Below are 11,874 nucleotides of genomic sequence, written 5' to 3' on the forward strand. Positions count from 1 at the left end.
CGTTATTCTGAATGTTCATTAATCGATAATAAAGTAAGGCCTGTTATTCTTAAGGTTTGTGACATAATGAAATTATGTTCTCCTTTTCCATAGGTTGATAGTCCAGAAATGTAATGTTAATCAGTTTGAAAATGATTATGAATCATACAAACCTTGTTTCATATTTCAGAAGAAAAAACCATTGGAATAACATTTTTTTTTCCACTTTCAGAATAATGAACTTTCAGGTAAACTGATCTTTGGACTTGTGATCCTTTGGAATATCGTTGTTTGAGTTGATCAACCTTTAGTAGGGTGTCATCCGCATGTTAAATTCAAATGGAAGAAGAGAAACAGTCAGGGAGGCCATTTATGAAACTCAAGAACAGAAGGGGACCCAGAACAGTGCCCTGAGGCACGCCAATTTATATCAAAATACTATTAAAGCCTGCTTTATCAATTCAGAGTTGATTCCACATACTGATATGTTCTCCAAGTCGCCCTTATTTACCCTGTTCACATTTTTGGATGGGCTTATTCCAGGAAATAAATAAACTATGTACATAGACAACCTATGGAAGTTCAATAATGTAAACAGTAGATCGACACTCTTCTTTAAAGTCAATAAAAATACTTCTTGTCAAATATGACAAACGGAAGCAATCATATAAAGTGATTAGTAGTTGAGCAATTGTTGATTATTCGGATTGCACGTTTATTTTCTAGGTCCAGTAAGAATTTGTATTCACTTGGCATGCGGTGGGAATTCCTTTTGTAGTTCATTTTCACTTCTGGCTCATAATAGTGATGAGGGATTGTCCGGTTATAATCGTCAATGTAAAACGGGTAGAATCCGAACAATGATATCTCATCGCAGAGTTGGGTCATGGGCGCGAGAAGGCTTGAGCCAGACGATGGGTTGCGGAAATGCCACAACCTGTAAAAACAGAAAAACAATATACATGTATTTAGAACACATTTTGCCTCTAAATCGCAAAATCAATGAAACATTACCAGACTTTTTCTTTAGATTATTTCATCCTTTGTCTTTAACGCTTGCATGCCCCCATGCTCATTACCTCTTTATTTTACTCTCTCAAGTCCCTGTTTAGTATTCCAGTAAGAGCTGTGAAAGGTTCAAGAAAGTTTTTAAAAAATGCAAGTTACTGTCGCATCCGACCGGGTTCTAGTTTAATGATTTACTATTATGGGGAAAATTCTTTTTTTTTTTCAATTTAGTTTAGTTATGCTTGATTGCTATTTGAATTTCTGAAAATGAATTTGATTATGTGGGCTTGGGTTAAATACACACACACCCTCAACCTTACACACAGAACTGATCAATTACCGTTGTGCGGTCCCTATAAGAGACACGTAATTAATCCCAACGCTGAAGTGAAGATGAAACTGTTTTCTCAACAGAGGGAGTATATCGATGATCATCCTATAGGTGCGGCGCCCTCTCGCTGGCCAAAGTACACTGTCATTCTTCAAAAGTCCCAGCCTGTCAATAACACCGCCACATTTTGTTGTTAAATTCCTTTTCAGCCATTCGGAGTCGGATTTGTTTGCCAGCTTTCCGACATTCCGCAAACAAGCCTGCAAAAGCTTGCATTGTTCCCCGTTGATGGTCATGAAGGTGACCTTTGAACCCACATCTGATGAATATTCATGACCAAACTTTGCCAAGTTCATCCGGACGATCAGGTCCGAGTCGTCTATCAGGTCGCCGCAACTGCTGTTTAGCAGTATCCCCGAGTTTCCGACAAGGGCGCAAGACTTCGCCCGCTTTGAAATGATTTCTGTTAGATTATTCACAGCAGCTCTTGTTTTCTTAGCCGTGATGTTCTTTGGATCGACGTGGGCATGGAATATCTGGATCGCTTGCCAAGGCTGTATTTTCTTCTTTATCATATTTCTGCAATAATAAAAAAAAATTTAAAAACTCAAACGTAATAACAATACTTATTTCTTATTCGGCGCTTTTCCCATAAGGCCCAAAGCGCTTATAATGAAATTAATTTAAAGAAATTATATAATGCTAAAACTACTAACTATATATATTCTTCTTCATTCATAGGCCGATTTTTTCCTCTTATTTGTTTCAGATTTTGACAAAGTTTGTGATTCTTTTGACGAAGAATTATTCGCGGCGATAGGGTGTTAGGGAGTTTCTCTTCGCGGTGTCCGGGTTATAATCGCCAAATAACAAAATACAGCAAGGAGGTCTTTGTCGAAAAGTGATGAACCGAAACATCACTTTTGTCCTTAGTTTTGGAGTTGACGTAAAATTGCATAAATGTCGTTTGTCCAGAGTCAAGGATAAAAGTGCTGTTTTGATTAATTTTCAACAAAAACAACTTCTGAAGGTTGCCATGGTGAAGAAGAAGAGTGTAGTGGTTTCACGGTACACCATGTATTCTTTTGGGGCAAGGTTAGTGTTGGTGCTGAAACGGACCACCAAAACTCGACGTTTTGACAAATGTGTTCTTGTCTTCAGCTTCTAGCTTACCAAACAAAATTTTAAAACTTCATTGCCCCCCCCCCCCCCCCCCTCGTGAAATCATCAATAACATTTAATACTGTTTTTCAACAAGAAATCATCCTAACTTACCGTAACTCTTGGACGGCTGTATTGTTCAGTGTCGACTTAGTTAGAATTGGTTTTATCTTGTAACGTTTATCATCTACAGTCAAATATCCGATGAAAATCAAGAAAGGAAATGGTTAAGTAAAATTGTAATATCTTACGACGCCACATACAGAACATATATTTTTCTTGTCATAAGTTCAACCAAAAAAAGTGTTTTCCCCGTTATAACAGTCACTTAATATTTTTTTAGTTGAATTCATAAATGTCTCCACTTATAAGGATTGGCCTAAATAAGAAGGGTTCGTAGGCATGCGTAAATCCAGTCAGAGCAGTGTTTGGGGTAGCAATATTGAGCAGAAAAATTACAAAAATGGGGCACCAAAATCTTTGTGCTATCTTAAAACAAAAAGGGCGTATATATCTATATCATGTAAAAATACAACTACCCCACTTTTTAATAATTTCATTTTAATAAAATACGGAATGCGTGTCCTTGCTTTCTCCATCAATGTTTTGGTGTGACAAAAACTGAACTTGGCTTTAAGGTGCGAGCGAAGCAAGCGAGAAAAATATAATTAGCTGTGAGGGTGCATGGTGTCCGATTCCATTTTGTCCCTGAGAATATCAGTATAAAATACTGATGAACAAAATAATTATCAGTGCGAGAGAGCTTTTTGTGCATATCAAATTCTATTCTTTACAATTTTAGGATATAAGCAAATTTAGCGAAATGCCTTTCTTTCCCAAATCGTAGTAGACGAGCCGTGATGTATGCATGCTTTAAAGCACACGAAAAGCGACACAAAAGTCCGAGATAACATCCCGAGGGGTAGGAGCTTATATTTTACATACCGTGATAATAGGCATTATAATGATACTAATTTTTAATTACCGTTAGAAATGTATTTTGTTACTTTTCTAACGGTTATAGCTACATATTTGCACCTAGATGTACATACTTAAAATACAATACATCTTACCGTTTTGATCAACGCTCAATAAATCACAAGGCGAAATATTAACCCATATCCCAAAGTGGATCGAAGACATGACGACGATAACACAAGTCATTGCTTTCAAGATTTTGGTAGGCGACATAATTATTGTCGATCAAAGCAAAGTGACCTTTAGATGCGAAGAGAGACCGAGATGGACAATGATCATAATATTATAGGGTAATATTAGCTCGAGATTAAGATTTCATGATCATACCGGTGCATGATTATAGTCTCTTCAAAGCAGACTTTTATTGACCCAGTGCTGAAGACATAGAGGGTACGTGGGCCGGGCGCGACCCCCCCCCCCCCCGGACGACGTTAGGTATAGACAAAACATGCGCGGCGATTTCGTAAGATTTTTGGCCCCTTTAGGGGGAGGGGGCAAGACGACCCCTCCCATAGGCTACCTTGAAAAAGATTCGAAATAGGGAACTCGATCCCACTGCCACACCCCCCCCCCCCCCGTCGATAGTCGGGGATGGGGTTGTATTCAGTTGAGAGAATATAATTTGGTAGTCTGTCATCGGAAGCTGACTAACTATAAACAACTGCTGAAAAAAATAGAAGTTTGGGCATTATGTATCTGGATCAATTCTGTTATACTCCCGAAAGCCAAATAAGTGTGAATAATTAATTCGGATGAATTTGCATAAAATTTCACTTCTTGAGTGAATGTCACCCTCTTTAAAATGAATTTTGTGTAAAGCGCATTCTTATATATTCACTCTACATTCACTCTTTCGGGGGTGGGGCCGAGGGGTATTGTTAGTCAATATTAGTACTGCTTCCCGCTTTTCATTGGATTGTTGACACTCATAACGTCACGAGAACATGAGAAATACTACTTGTCCAGAATTATACTGTAGGCCTTCTTCCCGTGTTTGCATATCTTTTGTGATTTCAAAATAGCTCTGTCAATGAAAAAATCAGTGGAAACAGAAATAAAATGTGCGTTTGTCCAGATGTAAGACATTTAATTCAAAGGTACTTGAGCTGTAACAATATCACGAATGGCATCCTTTTGATTATGAAGAACTTGTGCGCGAAAAATACAAAATCAGATATCATGACATTTACAAGTATATGACATGATCCTAAGCAGATGACTTTCCTGTGGCTAAATTAGAAATACACTGTATATACATGGAGCTCTGTGTTAATAGCTCCATGCATGGTATATAATTTATGATTCTTTACCACGAGCGTAAATCCCGGGGGATGGGGGACATATTCCCTTACTTTTCGGAAAAGGGGTGTGGCATGTACAATCATCCCCCCCCCCCCACTTTTCAAGACATAAACGATATTTTTTAATCATCAAATGGTTAACACTTCTGTTAATGCGTGGATTCATCTTTTAATACAGTAAAATTGCTTAAATTAGCCTAATTTTGCATTCTAAAAACGCAAAATTTCTCACGCCGGCGGTATTTCCGCTCCCGCGCTCAATCTAAGAATCTGGCCATCTTTACAGGTCAGGTCCACCCCAGAAAAATACTGATTCAAATCAATATTATAGAGAAAAATACAAGAATAATGCTGAAAATTTCATCAAAATCGGATGTAAAATAAGAAAGTTAAATTGGTTAATTTTTCACAAAACAGTTATATTCCCAACTCAGTGATATGCAAATGAGAGAGTCGATGATGACCTCTCTCCAGGGGCGGCGATTTTGGGGGGCCGGAGGTACAATGCCCCCTCCCCCACTTTTTGAAGCACTGAAAAGGGGCCCTTTTTACGCAAGAAAAATGCCCCCTCACGAACGTGTGCTGTGCCCCTTTCACCTGAGAAGGACCCGTTTTATGTGTGAACAAGTGCCCCATTGCCTTCTTGTAAATGCCCTTTCTCGAATCAGTGTCACGTACTGTTTACCCAAGAAAAGTGCCCCTCACGAACGTGTGCTGTGCCCCTTTCACCTGAAGAGGACCCGTTTTACTTGTTACCAAGTGCCCTTTCTCGTATAAGTGCCATTTTTTTAAAGCAAAAATGCTCCCTCTCGAAAGTGTTCTGTGCCCCTTTCACCTAAGAAAGTCCCGTTTTATGTGTGAACAAGTGCCCCCTTGCCTTCTTGTAAGTGCCCTTTCTCGAATCTATGCCCCTTTTTACCCAAGAAAAGTGCCCCACACGAACGTGTTCTGTGCCCCTTTTACCTGAGAAGGACCCATTTTACGCGTTTACGAGTGCCCCTTTGAAACAAGAAAACAATATTCTCCTTTGTATAAGTTACTTAAAAACTTGTGAGGATAATCCTACGTGCCTTAAGCTTCACGAGTCATGTGAGTGGGGTAGATAAGCAGGGGCGTACAGACAGATGGAGGGGGCTTGGGGCTTACCCCCTCCCCAAATTTTTCACGACCAAGAAAAAAATAGAGAGAAGGGTGAAATATAATATTTTCTGAATTTTAGTTGTCAAAATCTATCACAAAATTGGATTTTCATTATAAAAATGTCGACATTTTTACTCGCTCGCTCGCGATTTTTAATAAATTTATGTGATATGACATATCTAGCCCCTTCAAAATTTTGGCCCATTACGCCACTGAAGATATTCTTTGTTTAAGAAAGTGCTTTTTTCGAAAGAAAAGGTGCCCTTTTTCCCGGTGCCCCCACTTTCAACTTCGCTCGGCCGCCCCTGCCTCTCTCGCTATTTCTTTTGTTTTTCATTGTTTGAATTAAACAATATTTCAATTTTTACACATTTGACAGTAATGACCACCTTGACTGAACCATACAATGTTAAAACAATGGTTATTCCACATGTTCAGGGAGGAAGAAACCTCTGTTTCACAGGAGAATGAGGAGAAAATTAGAATAATTCATACTTCATATAATAAGATAAAAAAAAGAAATAGTGAATGAATGATGTCATCAGTCCCCTCATTTGCATACTGACCAAGATGTGCATATAAACTGTTTTGTGAAATTAAGCGAAACTTTCAAATGTCATAACTTTCTTATTTTACACCCGATTTTGATGAAGTGAAATGCTTGTTGGATGTTTTCTTCTTTTTTATTTAAATCAACTTTTTGTTGGGGTGGACTTGTCCATTAAGTTTAGCTTATTGCAAAGGTTTTGTCCGCTGCATCACGAGAGAACATCTATGGTGATGATGAATTTATTGATTCAAATGACTTTTAAATATGGTTATAATTTTGATCATACACCAATCAAAACCTTCCTCAAATACACTGGCGGGGAGGAAGGGGGTCATATTCTGGCATCATTGTGGAAGCGGATGATAATTTGTTTTGAAAAAAAAAATAGTGAGGCCCATACCCTATACTAAGTTTATTGTACGATGAGTTACTGATGACATTAATCAAATCACAAATTAGTGGCGTCAATGAAACACAGTATTTCCCACATATAGGATTTTAATGAACGCAACAATCTAATAAGTATTTCAAATATGATTTTGCTCAAAATTTTGAATGTTGTCACCCTGCCCCCCCCCCCCCTCCTTTAAAGACAAATTGTTTTGCCAAATAATACAGTTTAGCACGTGCTTATATACCTCCCGAGCCGCAGAATAGATTCTTTATTAGACTTTCTTGTTGAGTTTTTGAAATCCAGAGCGCATTTTAGATGATGGTGAACTCATAATTGGCTCCGAAGTTACCATGGTAACATCTTCCTGGCAAGTTGTTTCCATAGTTACTGAACAGTTTTTGGAAAAATTAGCGCAAGGGGCGGGTTGTCAGTGTCATGTGCCAGACATTTCTAACAAAAATGTAGAATGTCTTCCGAAAATCCGTCCTTGTCCCTTTCTAAAACGTGAGTAAAGAAAAAACACCTTCTTTGCTAGAAGGGATATTCTGGACAAAAAAAAACTATTTCCACCCCCCGCCATTTCTAAAATTTTTGACCTGCTTATGGGTTATCTATTTACTTTTCAGTTATAAAAAAAATTATCACCATTGTCAAAATATTGTTTTTCATTTGGTCCAATGCCAATTCGTCCAATTGCCAACTCGTTTACTATCATTTGGTCTACCATCAGTTAGTCCAATGTCCACATGGTCTAATTGCCATTTCGTCCACTCGATCACCATTTCGTGTAATAACCAGTTGATCCAATAGCCATTTAGTCCCTTTATCATTTGATCTAATAGACTATAAATGTTAATCTGGCAAAATGAATGAAAATAAAAGGAATATTAGACCAACTGGTTATGAGACGAAATGCTCATAGACCAACTGGTGATTAGACGAAGTGATGATTGGACCAAATGGTAATTTGACCAAATTGTTGTTAGACGAAATGTTTATGGACGGAATGGCCTTAGACTGTGAGTGGCAGTGCATGGCGTAGCTACGGGGGGGGGGGGGGGGCACGTACGTGCCTGCCCCTGAGATTCGGTGTGCCCCCCCCCCCCCAGGTGCCCCCCTGAAAAAAATTGGCGGAGCAAAAAAAAGGAGAAAGAAGAAAAGAAAAAAGGAAAAGAAGGAGAAAGACAGAAGGAAAATAAGACTGAAGAGGAAAATAATAGGATCGAGGAAGACGAGTGAATAAAATAATGTGAGGGGAAGACTTGCAAAAAAAAAATCTTTCCTGTTACTATATAAAATGTTTGCTTGCGCTTCGCGCCAGAATTGCCTGTTCGATGAGATTCATATCTTGCTCAATAGGATGATATGGAGCTTAAGATATCAAGTTTTGAAGTCCATATACAAAACATATTTCAGTTCGGACATCGAGCTTTCATTATTTTTTTTTCATTTACAAATTTAAGTGCTCTGTAAAAAAAGTGCTCTACATATTAACATTTTAAGCTCACGCCGCGTGGTCGCACATTGTTTGATTTGCCAAGTTCGTATTGTCTTCGTGTATTCCATAAAGGTCTCAAAATATCCATTTCAGATGTGATTGTCAAACGTAAGCCTATAAGTTAGTGCTGCGCGCTCGCATTTTAATTTATGAGTACTCGATCTATATCAATTCTTTAACCAATCAAGCTCCCCTTTTCATTAGTTTTATTTTTTAAATTCAGGTCGCGATTTGTGCTCGCATTAATTGTTGAAATTGTATAAACTATTGTAATGCGTATTCATAATTACATCATGCTTAAAATTTCCAGTTTTCAAGCCTTAAAAACAACAACTTCCACGCTGTCATTATTTTACGCATATTAGATTAACAAATAAGAACATAACATTTTCATGAATTCCTAATGACTAAATTTGGTCTTTTCAGAATGGAATATCGACAAGCTTAGGAATAATAGGAAGATAGTCATCATTTTTATATGATGACAAAATGTCCTTAGAATGTACCGGTCCTTTATTAACATAATAACAAAAAATATCAGCTCGCGCTTCGCGCTCGCATCTTTCATTAAGTGTGATCCACATGCAGTTCACAATTTTCCTACAAAGTGCTTGAAACAGTGTTTAAATCGAATATTGAGAATTGATAATTCGCAGTAATTATCTAGTTTCATACGCATCTTGCTCAGAATATCAAATTTTCAGGACAAAATACATGAAGGTTAAAAAAAAAATCGCTCGTGCTTCGCGCCTGCAGTTTTTATATAGGGCTTATAAGATTATTTCATATTTATGTTGTCTTATAAGAATAAAGCTAATTAAGAAGTGACTGATCGGGGGAAATGTAGGTGAAGATAATTTCGGGCCCCACCCCTATTGGCAAAAGCCGGATCTGCGCTTGTGACACATACACACACACACATAAAAAATGTTGCCCCCCCCCCTTTTTAATGTTTTAATACAAATATCTAATTTTGTGATGAATTTTGATATTAATGTTTAAAAAATAACATCATGATTCATGATTCACCCTTGCTTTCCTTTTCCTTTGTTTTCTAGGTCGTGACATTTTTAGGGGTTCATGACTATATGGTCCCAAGTTCATATCCTCCGTCTTTACGCCAGTTGGGGATATTGGGGGGAGGTCACTTACTAGCTAGCTCTCCTTTATTTACACAAATTTGGTAAATTTGTGTATTGTACTCCTCTTTTCTATGAGAAGTGCATATCCTTTTCGAAGTGGTTAACTTTTTGGTAGCTTGTCAATAACGACCCACCTCCTTTCCCCCAAATAGGCCTGAATATATATATTTTTTTAAACACGGCTAAGTACAACAGTTGCATTTTATGCTGCAAAAGTCGTTTTCTCATCAGTTGAATTTTGGTTTAAACAGAAATGGAAATTTCTAGCGAGCGTTTTCAGTATATGATCATGTTTTTTTTTCTTAGCGAATTATTCTCAATTTTTCAGTCATAATTATGCAAAAAAACTTGTCTAGAACAGGGGCCGCGTATATGGTTTTGAAAGTGGAGGCGGCTGATCATACCAAACATCACAATCAGTTTTGGCAAGAAATCTGCGCGGGGGGTTAGCCCGGTCAGCCCCCCCCCCCCCCCCGGTTCTGCGACAGCTGCAAATTAAACGTATACATATAAAGGCCTTCCTCAATTATCTGAAGATTTAACAAGAGAATATGACTATAAAGCATATACAATTTTTTTCTTATTCAGATAGAGAATGCCTATAGGTCGAAAGCTTATAGAAACCAATTATATGCAGCTTTTTAAATCTTCTTTATTTGCATTCTCGTATATACAAATAAAAAAAAACACGCACAAATCTGTGTGGGTGTGTGTATAAATTTTAAACTGGACATTCTAAGCAGAAGTGCGAGCTGAAAATTTAGTATGCCGAACTAAAAAAAAAAAGGACTCGGACTAATTAAGGACCGTCTGAAACCATGAACAGGATATGTTTATTACTAAACATTAAACTTTTGATGCGAGCGCAAACAGCTAACTTAAAATTTGTTTCATGTTTCTACATAAAACTGGATCGGCAAGGGTTTCAAAATTTTGATATTTCGACCTTACATCTGGACATTCTAAGCACTTTTTGTAACCTTTTTGAGCTGGATAAAGTATCTAACTAAAAATGATGCGAGTGCGCAGCGCGAGCTCAAAATTGTAGATGTTTCGGTGTAAAAGCTTGACATTATATTTAGCAAGCAATTTTTGTAACCATGAAGTGGATCATGGGTATTTCTAAACCCGGGATCTAAACCGTTATGCGAGCGCGAAGCGCGAGCAGAAAATTTTTGCGAAGCCGAACTGGAAGAAATGACAATTAAGGACCATTTGAAACAATGAAAAGAATAGGTTTATTACTAAACATTTGATGCGGGCTTGAAACTGATTTTCATTTTCGTACATGAAACTGGACAGGCAAGGGTTTCAAAAGTTTGTTTAAAAAAATTAACTGATATTTGTTCCCGTCTCCATTTGTCCGTTTCCCATGTTTCTCAATTTTTAATTTCACCTTCACTTCTATTTCTCCCTCTTTCACTTTCCCTTCTCCTTAATTTTTTTAGTTTTCATTCTGTTCTTTCAGCTCTCCTTTATTTTCCTTTTCTTTTTTTTGCTTTCTTCCATCAATTTCCCTATTTTCTCCCTTACGTTTCCTCCCCCTCATTTACTCGTCCCTTTCCCTTCTCTCTCTTTCCTTACCCCTTCCTTTCCTTTTCATTCTATTTTCTCTCTCTCCCCTTCTTGCTTTCCTCTCTCCCAGTTTTTGTATCAACCTTTTTCCCTCCTCTTTTTTTCCTCGCTCCCTTTCATCTTTTCCCCTTCTTTTTCCCCTTCTCTCTCTCCCTTTTTTTTTTGGGGGGGGGGGATGGGGACAAGCCCCCTCGATCAGCCCCCATGGATCCGCGCCTGGTAGGGGGATAGGCCCTAATTCTATTTTTGAATTGTATTTCTTAAGTCCATATAATTGTTTTACATTATATTATGTCTTTAATGTTTAATATCTCACTTTTCCTTTTGCCCTCTTCCCTTTTTCTGCTTATTTTCGACGGGAGCGCATATTTATTTCTGTTCTCGCATCTAAAATTTCATTTCATGTCAATAATGTCATTGTACGTGATGAGAGACCTTTGTCTTTGGAGTTCATCTCAATTATAGGCCGTAGTATTATGATGAACAGAAAACTTGATGAGAATAACTTCCTTTTGTTACAATTCCCTCCTTTCTTTTCTTTTGTTCATGCTTTTTTTGTATTTCAAATAAGAGATTGTATAAATTTGTGTAATTTTATCTTTGTATGTTTAATTGCTGTAAAGGGTCATTTTCAATAAGCCAATTTGAGCCTTTAACGATCCCACACTGACATATATTGTATTATATTGATTTGTATTGGTTGTTTTAAGTGGAAATATATAAAATTGAATTAATTTTGGGGCCATAGCGTCTAACACCAAGATGAGACACACAATTACTGTCAAGACTCTCAAAAGACAACCAGCACTGTTTATCA

This window comes from Lytechinus pictus, chromosome 5 (genome assembly GCF_037042905.1).
Source record: "Lytechinus pictus isolate F3 Inbred chromosome 5, Lp3.0, whole genome shotgun sequence".
Taxonomy (NCBI): Eukaryota; Metazoa; Echinodermata; class Echinoidea; order Temnopleuroida; family Toxopneustidae; genus Lytechinus; species Lytechinus pictus.